Below are 26,167 nucleotides of genomic sequence, written 5' to 3' on the forward strand. Positions count from 1 at the left end.
GCAGACCCTGCACCTGGCACGGCATAGAGCCACCCACCTGATGTCCCCCAGCCCACCCCCTCTTCCCGGGACCAGGCTGGCGGCTCCCGGGAGCTTGCCCTGGACCGCAAGAGGCGGGCACCTTCCTGGGCTAGTGCAGACATCGTGGACCTCGTCCACGACCTCCGCACTAGGCACAGGAAAGTGGCCGTCTAGGGCAGGAGAGCTGCCAGCCTGGCCACCCAGGAGCAGGTGTGCATGAAAATCAAGGGGGTCCACTGAGACCCCCGACCCTGAGCCCTGAGCTTACAATGGCCGTCCTGGGTCAGACCACAGGTCCATCTAGCCCAGTAGCCTGTCTGCCGACAGCAGCCAACCCTAGGGACCCTGGAGGGGATGGACCGAAGACAGTGACCAAGCCATTTGTCTCATGCCATCCCTCTCCAGCCTTCCACAAACTTTGGGCAGGGACACCACTCCTACCCCCTGGCTAAGACTACTCCATGGACCCAACCTCCATGACTTGATCTCACTTCCCTTTAAACTCTGTTCTAGTTGTAGCCTTCACAGCCTCCTGCAGCAAGGAGTTCCACAGGTTAACTATTTGCTTTGGGAAGAAGAACAACTTTCTCTTACTAGTTTGAAGCCTGCTACCCATTCCTTTCCTTTGGTGTCCTCTAGTCCTTCTTTATGGGAACTCATGAAGAACTTTTCTGAATGCACCCTCTCCACCCAACCCCTGCTTTTTGAGACCTCTATCCTGTCCCCGCTCCATCTCCTCTTTTCTAAGCTGAACAGTCCCAGTCTCTGTAGCCTCTCTTCATATGGGACCTGTTCCCAACCCCTGATCATGTTAGTTGCCCTCCCCTCTCCTAGCCTCTCTCTTCCCCTCTCCCACCTCCTTTTCCCAGTCTCCCCCAGTTTTGTTCAATAAAGACAGAGTCAATGTTGGAAGAAACGTTATCTTTATTTTGTACATCAATAAGAAGGGGGGCTAGGGAAGGGTAAGTGGAAGGAGGTGAGGGAGGAATGGGGTACGAGCCCCCGATGGGGAGGACTGGGCTGGCTCTGCGGGCTTCTGAGGGTGGAAGCTCTCCTGCAGCCCCTCAATTGCCCCCTCTCCCCAGATGGCAGCCTGCGGCAAGTGCAGCCGGGCTGATGGCCGAGTGGTGTGATGTGCCCAGTGTGGGTACTCCGGGCAATCCAAGCCAGGACTGCTTTGCAAGCGGGGCACCCCTTAGAACTGTCTGTCCGGGGTGGGGGTCAGGACCCTTTAAGCGCAGCCCTCGGCTAGCCTGAGACAGCATCTCCATGCTCTAAGTCCTCCTTTGATGCCCTGCCGGCACTGCTTCCAGCCATCCTTAAGCCCTGTTCAGGGTCCACTCAATGTGGACTTGCTAGTTCGAATTAGCAAAACGCTAATTCAACTAGTTTTTAGTTCTAGACGCATTAGTTCGAATTAGCTTAGTTCGAATTAACTAATTCGAACTATGGTAGTTCGAATTAACGTTGTAGTGTAGACGTACCCTTACTCTACAACTAGTCTCATTGTGCCTTCCTGTGGAGTTTAGGCTAGATTGACATAAGGATGTAGAAATCTGAATTAAACATTTTATTCTCAAAACCTATGCTCACCTTCTGGTTAAGCACGGTAGCATTAGATAGTCCCTGGGCATGTGCAATCTCCTTAGATAAAGTTCTGTAGGTGCCTAAAAATTTGCTGCTGGTTATCTACACGGACATCTCAGTCCAGGCACTTGGATACTTAGTTCATGACCATCTCAAACAGTCTGTCTGTTTGAATAAGAACTCCTCCAAAATGTTAAGAGTTAGGATCACCACTGTGAATGCTATATGGCTTTTTCTTATTACTTAAAGCAATGTAAACATTTGACTGTACCAGGAAAATGGGATGTACCTGCAATGAGATTGTCTTATTTTCTGTTTGGGTTTATGAGAAGCAATCATCAGATCAAATACAGTCTTCAAAACTGACATAACTGAGCGAATGTTGAAAGTGTCTGAACCCAAATAAGCCAGAAAAATAGGATGAACCTGGAATAGGCTTGCTTCTCCATAATCCTTATAGACAAAATATAAAACAGAGAAATTTGGAGTAGTGCTCTCTTTTGGTATAGCTACATCAATTATTAAGGTTTGAAAACTAGAAGAACATGTTATTGGAAAATAGTGAATAAGAGTTTTTATAGGGATGAATAAACAAAATACACATGAAGAAATTTCCATTTAAAAATTTACTAAAAACATGAAATAGAAAAATTATAGCAATTCCTTTTAAAGAAATCCAAAATATAAATTAACTTCATAAAAATAATTGTATTTTTGAAAAATGCAATTATTTCAATAAAGCATGTATATTTTTCTTTTATTTAAAAAAATTGAGTTAAGTACCTGAGCAAATCTGCTAGTCTCTTGTATTCATATTGTGCTAGATTCTGTATTTCTTAGTTACACTTCATCACATTAAAAAAAATAAATCCGATATTTTACTGTGAATATGAGAGACTGAGTCCCCCCCGCAAAAAACAGGGTTACTAGGGTTGCCAACTGTCCAGGTTTTCCCCAGATTTTCCCTGTTTTGAGACAACTATCCTCAGAAGTCTGTAAAGGCATGTCTTATTTTGAAATAATAACTCTCTAATAGGGAACGTCTACACTTGCTCCCTAGTTCAAACTAGGGATGCAACTGTAGGAGACCGAAATTGCTAATGAAGCGGGGATTTAAATATCCCACGCTTTATTAGCATGATCTCACCGGTGCGTTACTCCACTCAGCAGCTCTTTTGAAAGTGAAAGTGTGCACCGGGATGCATTAGTTCGAACCAAACCCCTTGGTTCGAACTAACATCAATTCTCAAAATGACTGTTTTGAAATAATGTGTTCACACATTACAGAGAAATCTTGAAATTAGTCCGAGGCAGGCTCCCTTAATGTGGACATGCTACCTTGACTTAGATCCCCAGGAAACACTGGGGAGTAATTACTTTGAATGACTCTGGGGAGTAGTTATTTCAAAATAGCAGCAGTGTAATATCAACACTGCATCTAACTTGAAACAACTATTTCAAAATAAGTCTTATTCCTCGTTGAATGCAAGCGTTATTATTTCAGCCCCTTATTTTGAAATAAAGGCTTGGTAGTGTTGATGCTCCTCCTGTTATTTCAAAATAAGGGCAGTTATTTTGAAATAACTCTAGTGTAGATCTGGACTAATTGTGCTCAGGTCACATTGGCAGCTCTCCTCTATTTATGGGTTCTATATCATCCCTGAGGTGCTGGTGTTTTTTACAACAGAAGTGGCAATCCTAGAGCCACCGATTTCTAGAGATAAATTAAGAATAGTTTTATTTCATTTAGAAGTTTCACAAAATTCAACTCTGAATAGGGGGTGCAGAATTACCTTAATAGGACTTCGTTCAGCCTAGCTTCCAGTAATTAATTATGCACCCTGAAAAGCTACCAAAGTCTGCCTGGGATCATTTACTCTCTAGCTCCCCTTTGTCAGTCATAACAATGCCCATGTGCACTTTTTGCACAAGAAACTCATATAATCCTGTTGGAAATGCAGCCTTAGGAATATAAAAAAGAATAACAGCTTTATTCTGCTAATTGGGGATGCAAAGAGCATTTACCATTTTAGAATTAATTCGTCTAAGTTTCATTTTTGTCACACTTCAGCAAACACTTGTGAATTTTTTACAGGGTATGTGGATGTGTTACAGTGAATGTAAATATGGACTGTCATTAGTCAGATGTTCTTTTGAGTGGAAAATAAAGATGATTGAAATGAAACTTAAAAGCTGATATCAATATTTTTTATTCTCATCCTTCTACCTATTAATACATTTATCAAAAGGACAGCATCAAGATGAAAATGATACACAAACATATTTCTCTGTGTTATTTATGACACCTTGGGTTATTAATATTAAATAAAAGTTGATATCTAATTTACGTTTCACCTATTAAGGTTTTTGATAGTGGTTTTTTTGGACAGTCAGCTACATTTTTTAAAGTATTTAGTATTAGAGGTGCAGAAAGATGCCTAAGAAATTTGCAAAAGTGCCAAACTCCTATGAATTGAAATCAGTGGGAATTAGGTGTGAAGGCATCTCTCTACATCTTTAGGCATTACATTTAAAATTATGGCCAAATACTCAATGGAAATAATCCTGTGGATTTCAATGAGAGTTGGGAAAGTGTTCAACTTAGCTTTTATTTATTGTCAGTTTCATTTTCTATTTCTCATTCACTGACTCAGTTCTTCTGTAAATGTTTTCCTACATTATAGGAAAATGTGAAAACGAAACTTCTTTCCCTTAACACACACACCTTGTTTTCACAATCTTCCGCTAATCATGAAACCAGTTCTATCCATGTTACAGTTGTTAAAACAATTATTGGGTGTAAGGACTATCTTTTTTATGACTGAGACTACAATGAACTGAAATAGCATAAAATAATGTTTGTCAGTAAAGAGAAAATATTTTCACAAATATTTTAAGAGATTATTGTATGAATGTCTTATTAGTGTAGCCAATTATCAGTGCTAAAAGATTCTCTATTCCATCTTCAAAATTAATTTACTTTCTACCTTTTGAAAAATCAATAGTGCAAGGTCACACTAGAAGTTTGGTATATCATAATAATGTAACAGTTATCCTATAACCGAAAGTGGCAGAATAAACAGAAGGGGTGACATAAGTTCATTCAAGTCTCAAAACAGAACCCTTAGGGGAAAAAAGAAAGCATTTATTACATTCCCCCAGAAAAAAATAAAAGGTTCGATGAGCTTAACGTTACCTTTCCTCTTCATACCAATCTCATTTATACATAATATTTTTCTGAAGGTGCTATGTCCTCGAGTCATGAGACTACATAACATTCAGATGATTGCATTACATTATAAAAAAATGTTATAATGGGTGGAAAACATGAACCCTAAAGGCTTGAAAATTCAGAAGACAAAAAAACTCCAACATTTCTTGAAAAACATATTTAAAACAATTCTTATGGTTTCTGAGTCATCATTTTGACAAGCTCAGTATTGGATGAGAAAGCAAAGGCTCTGCCAAGTACACACCTACTACTCAGGATTGAATTAGTTCACAAATGCAAAGGGTGTTCTTTCAACCTGAGCAATCTCTATTCACAGAGTGCTCCTCTCCACTTCAGTACTGACTCCTGCTGCTCTTGATAGAGCAATCACCCAGATCTCTCCCAGGTGTGGGTGATTCTGTAATCAGGGTTGGCTAATCCCAGCTCATAAAGGGTGAGCCTCCTTGTTATAAACCTGCATGTGCAAAGCATCACATAAACCCCTGAAAAGCTGTGAGAGACAAGAAAATATCAAGTGAGAGATAACTCTGGTATATTTCAGCAATGTGTTCTGAAATTCAACTTCCATTACACCCTGAAGAGCTTTCAGATGAGAGAACCAGATTTTACCAAACACAAATGCTTCCTAATCATTAATATTGAGACTGTATATGCCTCTTTTAGGGTTCTATCCGCACACATTGTTTTTTAGTCTCAGACTTGCATTGCTCTTTCTTATTCTTAAATCACGAAGTATATACATTCCCAACATTCATTCAGACATGTTAGATATCTCAGTGAAGATGAGATTTATAATTCTCTATAATGAATTACCCAGGGTGGCTGGGGTGGAATGTGAAGCTGTGAGGGCATAGGTCATATTTTGGAAGAAAATCTTTTGTGCCTGAACTCCTTTGAGAAACACTCATGAAACTTAATAATAAAGGTAAAGTTTATTCCTCTCACCCTTGGCCACGGGGCAGTTTTCTTTTCCTTCTCCTTCCTTTGCCGCCTCCTCTTCCAATGCAAATTGGGAATTGTAGTTTTTGAAGTCAAAGTGACAGGAACAACCTAACAACAAACTTATAAATATAAATTGAGATATTTCTCTGTGCTGATCTTAATACTACATCTGGCTAGGTGAAACTAAAAACCATAATATAGAAAAAATAAAATCTCTCTTTTTTTTCCTCAGTAAAAACAACAGACTAAAATACACTATGAATTAATTTAAACAAAATTAGGTCAAAATTGCAGTTGACTCAATGGGGGTGCCTAAACCAGAAGGCACAAAAAATAACCTTCCTTCCTTTTTCCCCAGGCCTTTGGACAAGTGCAGAATTTATTTTCTTTCCTAAGTATAATGGCTACTCTGGAGCAATACTCTTGAAGGCTCTAGCTTCTCAAAAATCAGTCAGGGAGGGGAAAGGAAAGAGTTGGCCCCTTGCACCAGAAGATGTAGTTGCACCAGTTGTAAAGGGGAGATCACACCATACAGAGTTCCTGAGGCATCTCTGTTCTTAAAATTCTGTCTCTATCATTTTAGTAAAGTACCTGCTTACCATGGTATCCAAGTGCTGCACAAAATTAAGATTCACAGCAGCCTAAAGCAAGATGGTATTTTTTTCAGTCTCAGGGCTAAGGAATGTGAAATTTGGTGTGTATGAATTTTGTAAGTATTAATTTTAGGGCAAGGCTTGAATGTGAGGTGCCAAAAGGAGCGAGAGACAGACAAACAAAAAGCTAAGAGTTAACTCTGAGCTGGTAAACAAACCTGGTTTATAAAGCATCTATTAATTGGCTGAGCCTCAGTCAGGGGAAGGGGCTACCAAGACTTTATAAGTTGTGAGTCAGCGACCAGGGAGATTGGGAACAGGAGCAGCTAACAGGGAGTTTGGAGAGGGAAGTTAGAGGGGGAGGTTAGAGGGTACTAGTGACTTCTGACCTTCTTTAAACATAACTTTTATAATGATCTATATTCCAGACATTTAATAAGAAGCCCAGTTTATACTTAAACTTATTCGTAAGAAAAATGGAGTCGATTATCTGCCCTGTGGGTGGGTGGCATATGTGTGTACCCGTTGCAAGGAGCACCTGACCCTCAGAGATTGAGTTCAGGCTTTGGAGGCCCAGGTGGCTGAACTGGAGGAGCTAGGGGAGGTAGAGAGCTATGTTGATGAGAATTTCCGGGACACTGTAGTACTGTAGTACTGTCCCACCTCCAGTCTGAGAGCCCCAGTGCTCTTAAAGAGGATGAAAGTCTCAAGGGAACAGAGCACTCAATGGAAACAGAGGGAAACAATCCAGTTGTTGTGACCCTCGTTCCAGAGGATGTGGCGGTTTCCTCTTCCACTGAGGATACCACTGAGGGGGAGGGAATGCCAGTTGTTAGGAAGAGGCAGGTGTTAGTAGTGGGTGATTCGACTGTTAGAAACATAGATAGTTGGGTTTGTGATGACCAGGAGAACCGTATGGTTACTTGCCAGCCTGGTGCGAAGGTTCCGGATCTCTCGAGACATCTAGATAGGCTTATGTATAGTGCTGGGGAGGAGCTGGTGGTTGTGGTACATGTAGGTACCAATGACGTAGGGAAGGGTAGGAGAGATGTCCTGGAGGCCAAATTTAGGTTGCTAGGAAAGAGACTGAAATCCAGGACCTCTATGGTGATATTTCTGGAAATGCTTCCAGTTCCACACTCAGGACCAGGTAGGTAGACAGAGCTTCAGAGTCTCAATGCGTGGATGAAACAATAGTGTAGGGAAGAGGGGTTTGGATTTATTAAGAACTGGGGACACTTTTGGAAGAGGGAGAGCCTATACAGGAAGGATGGGCTCTACCTAAACCAGAGTGGAACCAGACTGCTGGCACTAAACATTAAAAAGGCAGTAGAGCAGTTTTTGAACGAAGAGATGGGGGAAAGCCGATTGGTGCGGAGATGCACATAAATCGGATGGAGACTTCTCTTAGAGGAGAATCCATTGATAGAGATTCTCTAAGCTGTAGTCAGAAAGAAAGGAGGGGAAAGGACAAACCATGGGCCAGAGCAGACAAACAACCGCATATAAAGGAATCCAACGAATCAGGGAAGGGCAGACAAATAAGCAGTGGCAAACTTTTAAAGTGCTTCTACACAAATGCTAGGAGTCTGACTAATAAGATGGGTGAACTAGAGTACCTCATATTAGAGGAGGAGATTGACATAATAGGCATCACTGAAACCTGGTGGAATGAAGAAAATCTGTGGGACACAATCATATTGGGATATAAAATATATTGGAAGGATAGAGCAGGCCAGGTGGGTGGCAGAGTGGCACTGTATGTAAAAGATAATGTAGAATCAAATGAAATAAAAATATTAAATGAATCAACATGTTCAATAGAATCACTATGGATAGTAATTCCATGCTTCAATAATAAGAAATTAACAGTAGGGATATATTATCGACCACCTGACTAGGACAGTGATACTGACATTGAAATGCTGAAGGAGATTAGAGAGGCTACCAAAATAAAGAACTCTATAATAATGGGGGATTTTAATTATCCCCATATTGACTGGATACATGTCACCTCAGGAAGAGAAGCAGAGAGAAAATTTCTCAATGGCTTAAATGAATGCTTCTTAGAGCAGCTGGTATAGGAACCCACAAGGGGAAAGGCAATTCTCGATTTAGTCCTGAGTGGAGCTCAGGATCAGGTCCAGGAGATAACCGTTACAGGACCGCTTGGGAATAGTGACCATAATATAATAACATTTAACATTCCTGTGGTGGGAAGAACACCTCAGCAGTCCAGCACCCTGGCATTTAATTTCAGAAAGGGGAATTACACAAAAATGAAGAGATTAGTTAAACAGAAATTAAAAGGCACAGTGACTAGAGCCAAATCCCTGCAAGCTACATGGAAAAAGACACCATAATAGAGGCCCAACTTAAATGTATACTCCAAATTAAAAAACATAGCAAGAGACCTAAAAAAGTCACTGTGGCTTAACCACCATGTAAAAGAAGCAGTGAGGAACAAAAAGGCATCTTTTAAGAAGTGGTAGTCCAATCCTAGTGAGATAAATAGAGAGGAACATAAATACTGTCAAATCAAGTGTAGAAATGTAATAAGAAAAGCAAAAAATTTTTTTGAGGAACTAGCCAAAAACTCAAAAAGAAATAACAAAATGGTTTTAAAGTACTTTAGAAGCAGGAAGCCTGCTAAAAAACCTGTGGGTCCCCTAGATAAACGAGATATAAAAGGAGCAATCAAGGACGATAAAGCCATCACGGAGAAACTAAATGATTTCTTTGCTTCAGTCTTCACGACTGAGGACGTTAGGGAGATTCCCAAATCTGCACCGTCCTTTGTGGGTGATGAATCTGAGGAACTGTCCCGGATTGAAGTGTCATTAGAGGAGGTTTTGGAACAAATAGAAAAACTTAATGTTAACAAATCTCCAGGACCGGATGGCATTCATCCAAGGGTTCTAAAAGAACTCAAATGGGAAATTGCTGAACTATTATCTGTGGTTTGTAACCTACCCTTTAAATCGGCTTCCGTACCTAATGACTGGAAGGTAGCTAACGTGACACCAGTATTTAAAAAGGGCTCTAGAGGCAATCCTGGCAATTACAGATGGGTCATTCTAACTTCAGTACCGGGCAAATTAGTCAAAACAAGAGTAAAGAATAAAATTGAGAGGCATGTAGAAGAACATAATTTGTTGGACAAAAGTCAACATGGTTTCTGTAAAGGGAAATCATGTAATACTAATCTATAAGGCTGTGTCTAGACTGGCCAGTTTTTCCAGTTAATCAGCTGCTTTTCTGGAAAAACTTGCCAGCTGTCTACACTGGCCACTTGAATTTCCGCAAAAGCACTGACTTCTTACTGTACGAAATCAGTACTTTTTGTGGAAATACTATGCTGCTCCTGTTCGGGCAAAAGTCCCCTTTGCGCAAAACTTTTGCGCAAAAGGGCCAGTGTAGACAGCTGAGATTTGTTTTTCGCAAAAAAGCCCCGATCGCCATTTTCGCGATCGGGGCATTTTTGTGCAAAAGCGCGTCTAGATTGGCCATGGATGCTTTTCCGCAAAAAGTGCTTTTGCGGGAATGCATCCATGCGAATCTAGATGCTCTTGTCCGAAAACTTTTCCGTTAAAAGCATTTCCAGAAAATCATGCCAGTCTAGATGTAGCTTTAGAGTTCTTTGAAGGGATTAACAAACATGCAGACAAGAGGGATACAGTATATTTAGATTTTCAGAAAGCCTTTGACAAGGTCCCTCACCAGAGGCTCTTGTGTAAATTACATGGCCATGGGAGAAGAGGGAAGGTCCTTTCATGGATTGAGAATGATTAAAAGACAGGAAACAAAGGGTAGGAATAAATGGTAAATTTTCAGAATGGAGAGGGGTAACTAGTGGTGTCCCCCAAGGGTCAGTCCTGGGACCAATCCTGTTCAACTTATTCATAAATGATCTGGAGAAAGGGGTAAGCAGTGAGGTGGTAAAGTTTGCGGATGAGACCAAACTATTTAGGATAGTCAAGACCGAAGCAGACTGTGAGGGACTCCAAAAAGATCTCACCAAACTGAGTGATTGGGCAACAAAATGGCAAATGAAATTTAATGTGGATAAGTGTAAAGTAATGCACATCAGAGAAAAATAACCCCAACTATACGTACAGTATGATGGGTGCTAATTTGGCTATGACAAATCAGGAAAAAGATCTTGGAGTTATCATAGATAGTTCTCTGAAAACTTCCACACAGTGTGCAGCAGCAGTCAAAAAGGCAAATAGGATGCTAGGAATTATTAAGAAAGGGATAGAAAATAAGACACAGAATATCTTACTGTCCCTGTATAAAACTATGGTACGCCTACATCTTGAATACTGTGTATGGACGTGGTCTCCTTACCTCAAAAAAGATATTTTGGCCTTGGAAAGGGTTCAGAAAAGGGCAACTAAAATGATTAGGGGTTTGGAACGGGTCCCATATGAAGATAGGTTAAAACGACTGGGACTTTTCAGTTTAGAAAAGATGAGACTGAGGGGGGGATATGATAGAGGTATATAAAATCATGAGTGGTGTGGAGAGGGTGAATAAGGAGAAGTTATTTATTAGTTCCCATAATAGAAGAACAAGAGGACACCAAATGAAGTTAATGGGTAACAGGTTTAAAACTAACAAAAGAAAGTTCTTCTTCACACAACTGGTAGTTAACCTGTGGAACTCCTTGCCAGAGGAGGCTGTAAAGGCTAAAACTATAACAGAGTTTAAAGAGAAGCTAGATAATTTCATGGAGGTTGGGTCCATAAAACGCTATTAGCCAGGGGATAGAAATGGTGTCCCTGGCCTCTTTTGTCAGAGGCTGGAGAAGGATGGCAGGAGACAAATCACTTGATCATTGTCTTTGGTCCACCCTCTCTGGGGCACATGGTGCTGCTCACTGTCGGCAGACAGGCTACTTGGCTAGATGGACCTTTGGTCTGACCCAGCATGGCTATTCTTATGTTCTTATGAGATTTAAATTCTAAAGTGATGACAAAATATAGGGCACAGAGAACATTCGTTGACATTTACAAAGGTGCTATATCAACCCTATATAAAGCAAATTTTTGGCTTTGTTTTTCTGAATCCACAGTTTTTGGGAAGGCTCTATTTATCCAAACTGAAGAGTTTGTAAAAACTTAAAGAACAACAAATAGGGTGTATCTACACTGCACTGTTATTTCGAGATAATTAGTGCTATTTCAAAATAAAAATGCGAGCATCTACACAGCCATTCCATTATTTCAAAATAATTTTGAAATAATAGATGACTTATTCCAAAATCTGTAGATTTCATTTTATGTGGAATGATGCCTATTCCAAAATAGCTATTTCGAAATAAGGTGTGTGTAGACGCTCCATTGCTGCTATTTTGAAATAGCCACTCACTAGGGCCATTCTAAGCTATTCCTTCCAAGTGACTCTTGGTGCTCTAAAGTGAGACAGCATGTCTACATTAGGAAAGCCTGCCTCAGACTAATTTTGAGGCTTCTCTGCAATGTAGATGTGCTATTTCAAAATAAGCTATTTTTGAATAACTATTCCGGAACAGCTTATTTTGAAATAAGTGTGCAGTGTAGACATACTTATAGTCTTGCAGCATATTAGACACTAACAAAACATTAGATGATAAGATGAGTTTTTGTGGGCAAAACTCACTTCTTCTACCTGTTACTTGAACATTTATTTTGGTGTGGGAAGATTACATGAATTTCATGGGACAGATTTCAAAGTTTTAGCATTATACTGAATGCACATACAAAAATCCCATTGAGATGTAGCAAGATTTGTGCACTTTTCTTTTCCTCTATCATTATTTGAAAAACTAGCCACTATTTTTTTAAAAAAGTGTTATATTAATGAAAGAAAATTAATATATAATCCTAATATGTGAATCTGAATTCAGACTTCCAAGCACTACAAAATAGACTGCAGAAATATGTACTATTTCTTAATTGCATACTGGGCTTTCTTTCTGATTCTAACTTTTATTGCCTCAATTGAACTGTGTAGCATGATTGCACTCACAATAATGATACAAAGGCATGTCAGTCAGAACAAGGATCATAGTTTTTCTTTCCTACCTAAATCACTGTGAGCTTATCCCACATGTGATCTGACTGGCTCAATTGGATAAAGAAGAAATAAAAACTGAAAAGGAGAAAAAACAAGCTTCTTCCAGAGTCTTATGTGGCTCCTGACACCAAACTTTATCTAAAACAGTGGTGAGGAACCAGATGTAGCCCCCAGTTTGCCTGAATATAGCCCCTGAGGCTCGGGCTCCCCCCCCCCCCCCCCCCCCACCAAAGGCCACATTAGTGAGGCTTTGGTTGCTTCTCACTTGTGTACAGCTCCCAACTGATTTTTCTGAGGTTCAGTAGCCCACTACCCAAAAAAAATTCCCCACTTTTGATCTAAAATAACTCATGTTGCATATGGATCAATTTTGGCAGCACAAAAGTACAGTTGTAAAAAACTGGCCAACAAGTGTGTTATTTTGTATTTGCTAACTATTCAAGACCCACCAGCATTCTGATGAGTCCAACATAATTGTTCTAGACACAGAAAGAGGGTATTAATTGTTTCTTACCTGCTTAGTGTTCAAGCCACTTCCAACCAATTTCTTGACAACTTTGAGCATCTGTCAGATACTCTGTAAGATTACACAACCAAAACTGAATAGTAAATTGTTTTAGTTCGAATATATAGTTATAATTTCACAGAGTTTCTATATTTTAACATTGCTACAAATTCTTGCATTCTTGTGATCTTATAAAAATAAGGTCCCAAATTTATAGAATGGAAGAGATGAAAGAAAACCCTCAGTGTTGCTTAGAAGCATCAAGTTCAAAACCGAGAGCCCAATTCTTCAGTAAATTTATTGCAACTACATTGGTCATTGTTGGCTCAAGGCTCAAATTCGACATAAGTAAATAACTGTGTTAAAATTCCATGTATTTCCAGAAGATCTGAGTGAATTTGGACAATTTGTTTCCAGTGAGTAATTGCCTAGGGTGAATTACTGAAATCATAATTCCAACAGTGCTATAGTGAATGATATATAGTATGAAAACAGCATGTATGCCTTGCAATCGTATTTGTTGTATTTCCCCATTCACAAAAATTAGAACTTGTCTCTGTCTGAATGACTTCTTCCAGATGATGAAGATGATAATGAAGAAAACAGCTTACCCATGAGAGAGATCACAGTGAATCACCCTTTAAATTTCTACATTTGAATTGAAACCCTCAAAGGAAACTACTTGATGACTCTCCCTGCAACAAACAGTAACTTCTATTTGCAATTAAATATGGAATACATGGAAAGCAGCGTGACAGAATATAACTTCAAGGTCGCAGATAGATTTGTGTATTTCATATTAATATTGATATCTCTCCCTCTCAATAAACAATTTACTTGTTAGTGCGAATAGGACTGAATCTTTTGTTTAAAAGTTTTGATAAATATACTTTCAAGATGTGTGCCTTCCTGGTGAGGAATGCATGGCATTGTTAATCAGAGTGGCTGTGTCTAGACTGGCCAGTTTTTCCAGAAAATCAGCCGCTTTTCCAGAAAAACTTGCCAGCTGTCTACATCGGCCACTTGAATTTCTGCAAAAGCACTGACTTCCCACTGTAAGAAATCAGTGCTTCTTGTGGAAATACTGTTCTGCTCCCGTTCAGACAAAAGTCCCTTTTGCGCAAAGCTTTTGTGCAAAAGGGCCAGTGTAGACAGCTCAGATTTGTTTTCCGCAAAAAAGCCCCTATCACGAAAATGGCGATTGGGGCTTTTTTGCAAAAAAGAGTGTCTAGATTGGCACGGACGCTTTTCCGCAAAAAGTGCTTTTGCAGAAAAGTGTCCGTACCAATCTAGATGCTCTGTTCCAAAAATGCTTTTAGCGGAAAACTTTTCTGTTAAAGGCATTTCTGGAAAATCATGCCAATCTAGACGCAGCCAGTATGTAGTATAAACAAAACATGTGATGGAATTAATATCTGGCATGATATAACAATATATGATGGAATATCAGATAACTGGAGGAACAAGCCATTACTTGATGATACATGAATAGTGACAGAAATCAGTGTAGGAATGCACCCTTTACCTTATGGAAGCTTTGTCAAAATTTTGGGAATATCAAAGTTGCCTTTTCACTTTCTCTGTTGCAGTAAATGTAAATTGTGTTTAATGGATGGAAGAGAATTTGTTAGAAGATAGTCTGCAACTGTTTTAATGATTACAGTTGCTAAATACCTAGCATATAACAGGGTCCACTTTAGTTTCACATGTGTAATTTTGAGAAGCAGTATTTTGGCAACGTTGGCTGCAGACTGACAGCAGCAGCAACAATAGTAGAGATAATATCAGCAGTCACATACCTCTCTGATAGAGCTTTGATAATTTTCAGGGACTGTGGAACAAAGAACACAATAAGGACTGGCCAACTTTACCTCAGGAAATAATACTTCTTGTTGTGTGACATACATACAGGATATGTGAAAACACTTCAAGTATTTTATGAAGTGCTTTCAATCCAAAAGCATTCTTAAGAACTTAGGTGCTTAAAAAAATTCAAGTTAGATACAAAGTGTTACTGTTAAAATGAAATATTCCTTTTGAAGTAGGAGGAAGCTGCCACTTTGGTGGAGAAAGAAGCTTGTACAAGTCAGGCAGGTATTTCAAGATGGCTGACATACAATTGTTTGCTTTCTTGCTAACTAAGACTTCTAAGCTTAGGATGGTGTTTGGATAGTTGTTTCTTATTCTAACTCTTGGTCATGACCAATTCTTTTGAAGAGAGTAGCATTAAAGCCAATGTAATTTGTGGCAGAGCCAGGAATGGATGCTAACTCTATCTGCCTCCAGTTCTCAGACTGTCACTTGATTATCAACTAGTTATTTTAGTACACATAGTTTATATTATTTTGGTTTGCTTCTACTTATTTGTGCCATCACTATTAGACAAAAATCATAAAGTTTTCTCAAAGAAAGTGGAAGGAATCCAGAAAAATCTAGCCAATAACAAACATCATACAGTATAAATATAGAATTGGAGGAAGTTGGTGTTCCTGAGATGTCTTGCAGTATCTTGTCATGTTAACAGTTTACAAGAGTCAGACAAGGTTCCCGCTGTTGGTGATATTCCTTTGAAAACTGTGCTGGCTACATTCCAAGCTCTGGAGCTGAAGACTTACTCCTTCACACCTTGTCTATTAAACTGTGTCTACTTTACAGAGGTTAGTAATTCTCCTTGAAAGTTGAACACAAAAGTGTTTTCTCTCAGGCTGAGTAAAGAAAATCCTTTGCCTAATGCGACAGCCTGATAAGATTTAGTTCACAGAATCTGAGCTGTGACTATTGTATACCACCTCATCTGCATTATACCCCAGGAAGGATGTAACCTCTATCCATCCAGCAGTATTAGGGTGTCAATTAAGATGATGCAGTTTGGGTGTAAATCATGAGTGAATATGCTAAGGGTACATACACCAAGGCTAGCCAACATAATATCCTCCAGACAAACATATTTAGTGTATTGCCACAGTTGAAAATTGAGAAATCAACAACAGAAGGTAAAGATTTTAGGGTACATGTACACTGCATGGCTATTTCAGGATATTGGAGGTATCCTGAAATAGCTACCCCATGTCTACACAAGCTGCCTGTTATTTCAAAATATTTTGAAATCCAAAAATATTTTTGAAATAACGGACGTGCTATTTTACCATCCCAGTAAACCTCATTGCATGAGGGATAAGGGATTGCTTGAAATAGCATATTATTTCAAAATTTGGTGCTGTGTAGATGCGTCAAATTTCAAAATAAGCTATTTTGAAATAGATTTGAAATAAGGTATGCAATTTTCATAGCACAAATTGAGTATCTTATTTTGAGTTTAGGGTACTATGTAGATGCACCCTCAGAAACAAAATGAGTAATCTTGTGGCTTTACGCGTTTCCTGTATTTCCTGTAGTGACTAGTGAAAATTAGGGAAAACTGGGTTTAGATCAGACATCCCGGTATGGTTCAGGTATACTCATTCCACTTTTAAATGGAAAAATTTGACTTTGTAAATAAACATATTCAAAACCTGAAAAAAATTAGGAATAATTTTTAACTATATGCTGCCATAATGCATTATAAGAGTCATAATTTGGGTGCTTCAGGATCCCATTCTCTCTATAGGGTTGGTTTTTCAGCTGGCTGCATCTCCCATGATACAGACACAAGAAGACTGGTATACTGTAGAAGATATGGACAGCCCAGGAGCAATGGCCAGGGTTAAATCACCATGGTCTGAACATAATAGTACACAGGCAAACATCTCATTTGTATTATCTACTAATTACTAATCCATTTTCAGCCTAACTTCCCTTTTAAATAGAAGACCAGTCCATTTAAATAGTTATGGATTTTCTACACTAAATTTTCTAAAAATTTGCAGAATGCATTAGTAGTAGTGGTAAATATTTATAACACCCAAATGCCTCTAGCTCCATTTTGTTGAGAAAGATAAGAGAGAAAATCAGTGACACAAAGAGCTTATGACAAATAGATGAAACATACATGGTAAGAAAACCATATGCAGGAAATGAGAAAGGTATAGAATTGGTCCAGCTTTGTGCACTACATATGTAGTCAGATAGCATCTCAACTGTGTCCTCTTTAACTGGGATTAGAAATTCGGAGGTGGGGAAAAAGCAAATCGGACCATGTTAGCTATCTGGTCATGATCGGCACACTAATTGTTGACATAGTAGAAAATATGTGCATTTTGAGGGGATTTGAAGAAAGATAAGAAAGTCATTGGTCAGCATATCAAAGAAAAATAAGTTCTTTTTCTATATTTTAAAAATATTCTAAAATCCTATAGGAAGGATAACATTCACTGTTAAAATTTATAGAATGATTTTAAAACAAAGCTAGCTAGATTATTTTCTGTTAAATTCTATAGAACTTTTTCTATGTATGACAGCAATACCTACAATTGCTGCTGAGTTTTTAAACACAGTATCAGAATTACCAAAAATTATTAATCTAACTAATAATAAACCATGGAGAGGAAGAAGTTCACTGACATGTACATGAATGTGTACTAAGAAATTTGGGAAAATATATAATTAGATTCATTAAGACCCATCTTTAACAGTATTGTTTAGAAACTGGTACAGATCTAAAGCTAGACAAAAAAAGAGGGGAAAAAGAATCTTTTCTGGAAGGAAGCTGGCTAAAAACACAAAAGAGCTTCACATTGAATAGAAGTCAGATATTTAACTAAAACTTATTAACATCCACCAAAGGTTAAAAAAAAACATCAAAAGACAGATGCAAATATTTCCTTTTAATCATTGGATATTCAGACAAGCCTTGTCATGGCCTACACTTAGAAATATATTTCTAGTTCTATATACTTTCTTCCTGAAAACTCTATCTATTCATGCTTTTTTAAAACAAAAGAAAACAAAACATACAACTTTTAGAAGTCCTATCCTTCCTTGGGCTCATGTGAACAATATTGCCTCAACTCGGATTTTCAAATAGCCACAATTATGCTAGCCAAGACTTAATGGTTCGGTATAGCTAGGAAATAATTCCCATTTTCAGTCTTTCTGGGGTGCAGAAAAAAAAAGAAGTTACAACCACCATTGTAGGTAAAAGAAGACAATAATGAAAGCAAGCCAATTTAAAATAATGTTCAATCATTGCAGGAGCTCTTTTACAGATCAGGGATACTAAATTTTCCTTCTAACTTTAGTTTGGTGCACCAAACCACTCCTTATTGGAAAAAATGGAATTACACAGGTTTTTTTTAAAGATTTGGAGGTATGTTAGGGAAGATAATTGCCATAATTTAGGAAGAAAAGAATAGCTATGTCCCTTCTGCAGCCCACCTATATTTACTCACTGAGATACACATGTAAAGGAAATTGCTAAAATAGAAAAAGAGCTAGTCAGAGATGGCAAACCATCCCCAGATTTATAAGGGGGCTAAGACTCCCACTCTAAGGAATCCTTAACCAAGAAACAGGGTTGCTAATGGGAATCCTTGTTTTGTGTCGAGGATTCCTTCCTGAAACAGATTTGAAGAGAACTAAGACTAAAATAAACAAACTTTCTACTCTCCTCTATCCCAAACTCTAAGTAGACAGGTATTCCCATAATAAATAGGACAAGGAAACAAGACAGCTTCAGATTGTACTCAAACCTTCAAAACAAAACAAAACAGACATTTTATTCTACCTTTATAAAGCGATGTTATAGTTGATGCATTAATTACAAAGAGTATTGGGGGCTTTTGAGAAAGATGAATAACTATATTTACATAAGAATGGCCTTACTGGGTCAGACCAAAGGTCTATCTAGCCCAGTATCCTGTCTGCCAACAGTGGCCAATACCAGATGCCCCAGAGGGAGGGATCACAACAGGTAATCTTTATGTGATCCCTCCCCTGCCACCCACCTCCAGAGAAACAGAGGCTAGGGACACTATTCCTACCACCCTGGCTGATAGCCATTGATGCACCTAACCTCCATGAATCTATCTAGCCCTATTTTGAACCCTGTTAAAGTTCTAACCTTCACCACATCCTCTGGCAAGGAATTCCACAGGTTAACTGTGCACTGAGTGAAGAAAATTTCCTTGTTTGTTTTAAACCTGCTGCCTATTAATTATATTTGGTGCCCCTAGTTCTTTTATTGTGTGAATAAGTAAATAACTTTTCCTTATTCACTTTTTCCATACCAGTCATGATTGTATAGACCTCTTAGTCCCCCCCCTTATTCTCCTCTTTTCTAAGATGAAAAGTCCAAGTCTTTTTAGTCTCTCATCATATGGGACCCGTTCCAAACCCCTCATCATTTTTGTTGCCCTTTACTGAACCTTTTCCAATGCCAGTCTTTTTTGAGATGAGGCGATCACATTTGTATACAGTATACAAGATGTGGGTATACCATGGTTTTCCATACAGGAACTAAGATATTCTCTGTCTTATTCTCTATCCCTTCTTTAATGATTCCAAACATTCTATTTGCTTTTTTGACTGCCGCTTCACACTGAGTGGATGCTTTCAGAGAACTAGCAATAATGACTCCAAAGCCTTTCTCCTGAGTAGTTGTAGCCAAATTAGTCCGCATCATATTATATATATAGTTGGGATTATTTTTTCCAGTGTGCACTACTTTATATTTATCACCATTAAATTTCATTTGCCATTTTGCTACTCAATCACTTAGTTTAGTAAGACTTTTTTGAAGCTCTTCACAGTCTGCTTTGGTTGTAACTATCTTGAGCAGTTTGGTACCATCTGCAAATGTTGCCACCTTACTTTTTACCTCTTCCTCAGGATCATTTATAAATAAGTTGAATAGGATGGGTCCCATCACAGACCCTGGGGACCCCACTAGTTACCTCTCTCCACTTTGAAAACTTACCATTTATCCCTACCCTTTGATTCCTGTCTTTTAACCAGTTATCAATCTACAAAAGGACTTTCTCTCTTATCCCATGACAACTTACTTTACTTAAGATCCTTTGGTGAAAGACCTTGTCAAAGGCTTTCTGGAAATCTAAGTATACTATATCCACTGCGTTCCCCCTTGTCCACATGTTTGTTGACCCCCTTAAAAAACTCTAGCAGATTAGTAAGGTATGATTTCCCTTTACAGAAACCATGCTGACTTTCCCCAACAAATTATATTCATCCATGTGTCTGACAATTTTATTCTTTACCATAGTTTCAACTAATTTGCCCGGTACTGATGTTAGACTTACTGGTCTATAATTTCCAGGATCACCTCTAGAGCCCTTTTTAAATGTTGGTGTCATGTTAATTATCTTCCAATCATTAGATACAGAAGCCGATTTAAAGGATAGGCTACAAACCACAGTTAATAGTTCTGCAGTTTCCCATTTGAGTTCTTTCAGAACTCTTGGGTGAATGTCACCTGGTCCCAGTGACTTGTTACAGTTAAGTTTATCAATTTGTTCCAAAACCTTTTCTAATGACACCTCAATCTGGGACAGTTCCTCAGATTTGTCACCTAAAAAGAATGGCTCGGGTTTAGGAATGTCACCAATATCCTCAGCCATGAAGTCTTGAAGCAAAGAATTAATTTAGCTTCTCCACTATGACTTTATCATAGGGCTCCTTTAGCATCTCGACCGTCCAAGGGCCCCACTGGTTGTTTAGCTGGCTTCCTGCTTCTGATGTCCTTAAAAACATACTTTTTGAGTTTTTGGCTCAAACTCCTCTTGTCTTTTCTTCAAACTCCTTTTTGTCTTTTCTTCTTATATTGAGAAATACTTAATTTCACAAAGTTTATGGTCCTTTCTATTTTCCTCACTAGGATTTGACTTCCACTTTAAAAATATATATCTTCTTATCTGTCACTGATTCTTTTATCTGGTTGTTAATCCATGGTGGCACTTTTTTGGTTCTCTTACTGTGTTTTTTAATCTGGGACATACATTTAAGTTGGGCCTCTATCATGGTGTCTTTAAACAGTTTCCATGCAGCATGCAGAGATTTTACTTTTGTCACCATATCTTTTAACTTCTGTTTAACTAACCACCTCATTTTTGTGTAGTTCCCCTTTCTGAAATTAAATGCCATAGTGTTGGGCTGCTGAGGTATTTCTCCCACGACAGGGATGTTAAATTTTATTGTATTATGGTCACTATTTCCAAGCAATCCAGTTATACTTACCTCTTTAACCAAATCCTGCACTCCACTTAGGACTAAATGAAGAATAGCCTCTCCCCTTGTGGGTTCCAGAACTAGCTGCTCCAAGAAGCAGTCATTTAAGGTATCAAGAAATTTTATCTCTGCATCCCATCTTGATGTGCCAGTCAATATGGGGATAGTTTAAATCCCCCACTATTATCGCATTTTTTAATTTGATAGCCTCTCTAATCAACCTTAGCATTTCATAGCACTATCACTGTCCTGATCAGGTGGGTCAATAATATATCCCTATTGCTATATTCTTATTATTGGAGCATGGAACATTTTGGCTCATTTAAGATTTTTACTTCATTTGATTCTACATTTTCTTTCAGGTATAGTGCCTCTCCCCCACCAGCACAACCTGTTCTGTCCTTCTGCAATATTTGGTACCATGGTATTACTGTGTCCCATTGATTGTCCTCATTCCACCAAGTTTCCGTGATGCCTATTATATCAATATCCTCCTTTAAAATTAGGCACTCTAGTTCACCCATTTTAGACTTCTAGCTTTTGTGTATAAGCACTCTAATAAATTGATCACAATTTATCTGTCTGCCATTTCTTGATGTTAGACTTTTTCATTTGATTGTCTCATCTGATCCATGTGCTCTCTGCACCTGTTGGCTTTCCCCAGCCCTTAATTTAAAAACTGTTCTACGACCTTTTTAATGTTAACCAGCAGTCTGGTTCCATTTTGGTTCAAGTGGAGCCCATCCTTTCTGTATAGGCTCCCCCTATCCCAAAAGTTTCCTCAGTTCCTAATAAATCTAAACACCTCCTCTCTACACCATTGTCTCATCCATGCATTGAGACTCTGAAGCTCTGCCTGCCTACCTGGTGCTGCACGCGGAACTGGAAGCATTTCAAAGAATGCTACCATAGAGTGCCTGGATTTCAATCTCTTTCCTTACATCCTAAATTTGGCCTCTAGAACTTCTCTCCTACCATTCCATATGTCATTGGTACCTAGATGTACCACAACCACTGGCTCCACCCTAGCACTACTATCTAGATGTCTCAAGAGATCTGCAATCTTCGTACCAGGCAGGCAAATCACCATAAAGTTCTCCCAGTCATCATAAACCCAGCTATCTATGTTTCTAATGATTGAATCCCCCATTACTAACACCTGCCTTTTCCTAACAACTGGAGTTCCCTCTCCTGGAGCTGTATCTTCAGTGTGAGAGGATGATATAACATCCTGTGGAAGGAGGGTCCCAACTATGGGATTATTTCCCTCTGCTTCAGTTGAATGGTCTCCTTCCCTGAGCCTTTCATCCTCCTTAACAGCATAGGGGCTTTCCGATTGGAGGTGGAACAGTTCTACAGTGTCCCGGATAGCTTCATTTATGTACCTCTTGGCGTCCCTTAGGGTATGTCTACACTACAACGTTAATTCAAACTAACTTAGTTCGAATTAGTTAATTCGAACTAAGCTAATTCGAACTAACGGATCCAGACTAAAAAACTAGTTCGAATTAGCGTTTTGCTAATTCAAACTAGCATGTCCACATTAAGTGGACCCTGAACCGGGTTTAAGGAAGGCCGGAAGCAGTGCCGGCAGGGCATCAGATGAGGACTTAGAGCATGGAGATGCTTTCTCAGGCTAGCCGAGGGCTGTGCTTAAAGGGACCTGACCCCCATCCCGGACAGACAGTTCTTAGGGGTGCCCCGCTTACAAAGCAGTCCTGACTTGGAGTGCCCTGAGTGCCAACACTGGGCACATCATAGCACTCGGCCATCAGACCGGCTGCACTTGCCGCAGACTGCCATCTGGGGAGAGAGGGCAATTGGGGGGCTTCAGGAGAGCTTCCATCCCCAGAAGCCCGCAGAGCCAGCCCAGTCCTCCCCATCTGGGGCTCGTGCCCCATTCCTCCCTCACCTCCTTCCACTTACCCTTCCCTAGCCCCTTTTCTTGATGTACGAAATAAAGGACAATTGTGTTCCAAAATGGAATCTGTCTTTATTGAACAAAACTGGGGGAGACTGGGAAAAGGAGGTGGGAGAGGGGAAAAGAGAGGCTGGGAGAGGGGAGGGCAACTAAAATGATCAGGGGTTGGGAACAGGTCCCATATGAAGAGAGGCTAAAGAGACTGGGACTTCTCAGCTTAGAAAAGAGGAGACGGAGGGGGGACAAGATAGAGGTCTCTAAAAGCAGGAGTTGGGTGGAGAGGGTGCATACAGAAAAGTTCTTCATTAGTTCCCATAAAGAAGGACTAGAGGACACCAAAGGAAAGGAATGGGTAGCAGGCTTCAAACTAGTAAGAGAAAGTTGTTCTTCACAAAGCAAAGAGTCAACCTGTGGAACTCCATGCTGCAGGAGGAAGTGAAGACTAGAACTAGAACAGAGTTTAAAGGGAAGTGAGATAAAGTCATGGAGGTTGGGTCCATGGAGTGGTATTAGCCAAGGGGTAGGAGTGGTGTCCCTGCCCAAGGTTTGTGGAAGGCTGGAGAGGGATGGCACGAGATAAATGGCTTGGTCACTGTCTTCGGTCCATCCCCTCCAGGGTCCCTAGGGTTGGCCACTGTCGGCAGACAGGCTACTGGGCTAGATGGACCTTTGGTTTGACCCAGGACGGCCATTGTAAGCTCAGGGCTCAGGGTCGGGGGTCTCAGTGGACTCCCTTGATTCTCTTGCACACCTGCTTCTGGGTGGCCATGCTGGCAGCTCTCCTGCCCTAGCCGGCCACTTTCCTGTGCCTAGTGCGGAGGTCATGGACGAGGTCCACGATGTCTGCACTAGCCCAGGTGGGTGCCCGCCTCTTGCGGTCCCGGGCAAGCTCCCAGGAGCCACCAGCCTGGTCCCGGGAAGAGGGGGAGGGCTGGGGGGCATCGGGTGGGTGGCTCGATCCGTGCCAGGTGCAGCATCTGCTGACTGGGTGCTAGCAGGCTTGCACCTGGCACGGGCACCGTAGCCAGCCCGTGCCCCTTTAAGGGGTCCGGGGCCATGAGGGGGGCAGATGAGTTTCCCTGGTGTTGGCCAGATTGGCCACCAGGGAACCCTGGGGAGGGCTAGCCTCCCACTAGTTCAAATTAAGGGGCTACACACCCCTTAATTCGAACTAGCTAGTTCGAACTAGGCTTAATCCTCGTAAAATGAGGTTTTGCTAGTTCGAACGAAGCGCTCCGCTAGTTCGATTTAAATTTGAAGTAGCGGAGCGCTAGTGTAGCGCCTATTAAAGTTAATTCGAACTAACGTCTGTTAGTTCGAATTAACTTTGTAGTGTAGACATACCCCCAGCTCCTCCAATTCAGTCACCTTAGCCTCCAAAGCCTGTACTCAGTCTCTAAGGACCAGGAGCTCCTTGCACTGAATGCACACATATGCCACCCCCCCACAGGGCAGGTAATCATACATGCTACATTGAGTGCAGAAAGCAGGATAGCCCCCACTCTGCTTTTGGGCTTCTGCCTGCATTCTTCCCTATACCTACTTAGGTTATTAATAGAGTTTTTATTTAAATTAGGAAGTTATCTTTTTAGTTTAGTTTAAAAGTTTTTAAAAAATGGCATGTGTACCTCACCTCCTTCAAATTCCCCTTCAGAACTCCCTCCTGAAACTCCCTGTTAGCTGCCCCTGTCCACAAAGCTCCCTGGCCTTCCTGATAGTCCCACACTCTGGCTAAGGCTCAACCAGTGAATAGAGGGTTATAGATTTTAAATACTCATTTAAGATTCCAAATGCCAGCCACAGGGAACTGTTTCATATCATTGGGCTTTATGAATCATAGTCAAGAACTCGACAAACCTTTTATAATGAAAAGAAACTTTGTTCTCTTATGTGTAATTTTCAGGCATGTTGCACAACACTTTATAAATCTAGCATTAACTTACAAAGCATTATGCAATATGCCTGAAAATATGTTGCTTATCCTTCTTTATGCTATCTTTTGGTTTCTGTTGTGTGCTAATAAAATCTGCGTTTGTTTACAAAAGCTAGAACTGAGTTCACTCTGCTGAGTTGAATAGATTTACATTTGTGCAACTGAGTTCTGAAGCTGACCCAATGTTTTTTCCTTGTATTTTGTTCTGTAACACTGAAAATAAAGATTATAAAACAGCAGATAAAGTAGTATTGTCCCTTGTGTGGATAAGAAAGGATTTGGCTGGATTAATATTAAGTGATACACATTTCTGGACCCAACCAAACCTTATGGTCTCTCTGGCTCTTAGACTGACTTTAAACAAAGTGTATGCTGCTTACTGTCATCCAAGAAATCTGTACATGTCCTGGCTTGAACTAAGCAATCATGGGAGGAACTTTTGACTACCTTAGAATAGCTACATATGCTCTTCCAGATCTTTTTTGTTCTGTCTTTGTAAGTACCTGATCACTTGCTAGGGTTAATAGGCTCTACAACAATACAGATACAAATAATAAGAAAAAAATCAATTAAGTAGCTAGAACTTGTAGAAATAGCAGGCCTGATTGACAGATCTTTGCAAAATGAATTCCTGTGAATATTATACATCCCAGCATCCAGATCTGAGAAGATACTAGAAAAGATACAGTATGCAACAAAAAGAAGTAAAGTGAGGGTATGTCTACACTACCCCGCTAGTTCGAACTAGCGGGGTAATGTAGGCATACCGCACTTGCAAATGTAGCCCGGGATTTGAATTTCCCGGGCTTCATGTGCATAAGCGGGAAGCCGCCATTTTTAAAACCCCGCTGGTTCGAACCCCGTGCAGTGCGGCTACACGCGGCACGAACTAGGTAGTTCGAACTAGGCTTCCTAGTTTGAACTACCGTTACTCCTCGTGAAATGAGGAGTAATGGTAGTTCGAACTAGGAAGCCTAGTTCGAACTACCTAGTTCGTGCCCCGTGTAGCCGCGCTGCACGGGGTTCGAACCAGCGGGGTTTTAAAAATGGTGGCTCCCCGCTTATGCAAATGAAGCCCGGGAAATTCAAATCCCAGGCTTCATTTGCAAGTGCGGTATGCCTACATTACCCTCCTAGTTCGAACTAGGAGGGTAGTGTAGACATACCCTAATTCAATATTAAGGGGGCAGAATGGGGAGAATAAAGGTGAAGTCCTATTTTAAAATAATCTGGAATATAAAACAGTACCTGTATT

General features: G+C 40.1%; 1 long non-coding RNA gene across 3 annotated transcripts in view; it reads right to left on the minus strand.

Moving 5' to 3' along the window:
• Positions 1-2,285: 2,285 nt before the first annotated feature.
• The window catches only part of LOC112546951 (uncharacterized), a 38,850-nt gene continuing 14,968 nt past the window's right edge, over positions 2,286-26,167 (minus strand). For 2 of the 3 annotated variants that reach the window (XR_012903860.1, XR_012903861.1), the window contains 3 exons: positions 12,950-13,012; positions 5,786-5,890; positions 2,286-5,330 (listed from right to left, as the gene is read on the minus strand). This is a non-coding gene — a long non-coding RNA (uncharacterized LOC112546951). The remainder of the gene's footprint in view (positions 5,331-5,785; positions 5,891-12,949; positions 13,013-26,167) is intronic. The other variant, XR_012903862.1, reaches the window with a different exon arrangement.

This window comes from Pelodiscus sinensis, chromosome 5, assembly GCF_049634645.1.
Source record: "Pelodiscus sinensis isolate JC-2024 chromosome 5, ASM4963464v1, whole genome shotgun sequence".
NCBI classification, from domain to species: domain Eukaryota; kingdom Metazoa; phylum Chordata; order Testudines; family Trionychidae; genus Pelodiscus; species Pelodiscus sinensis.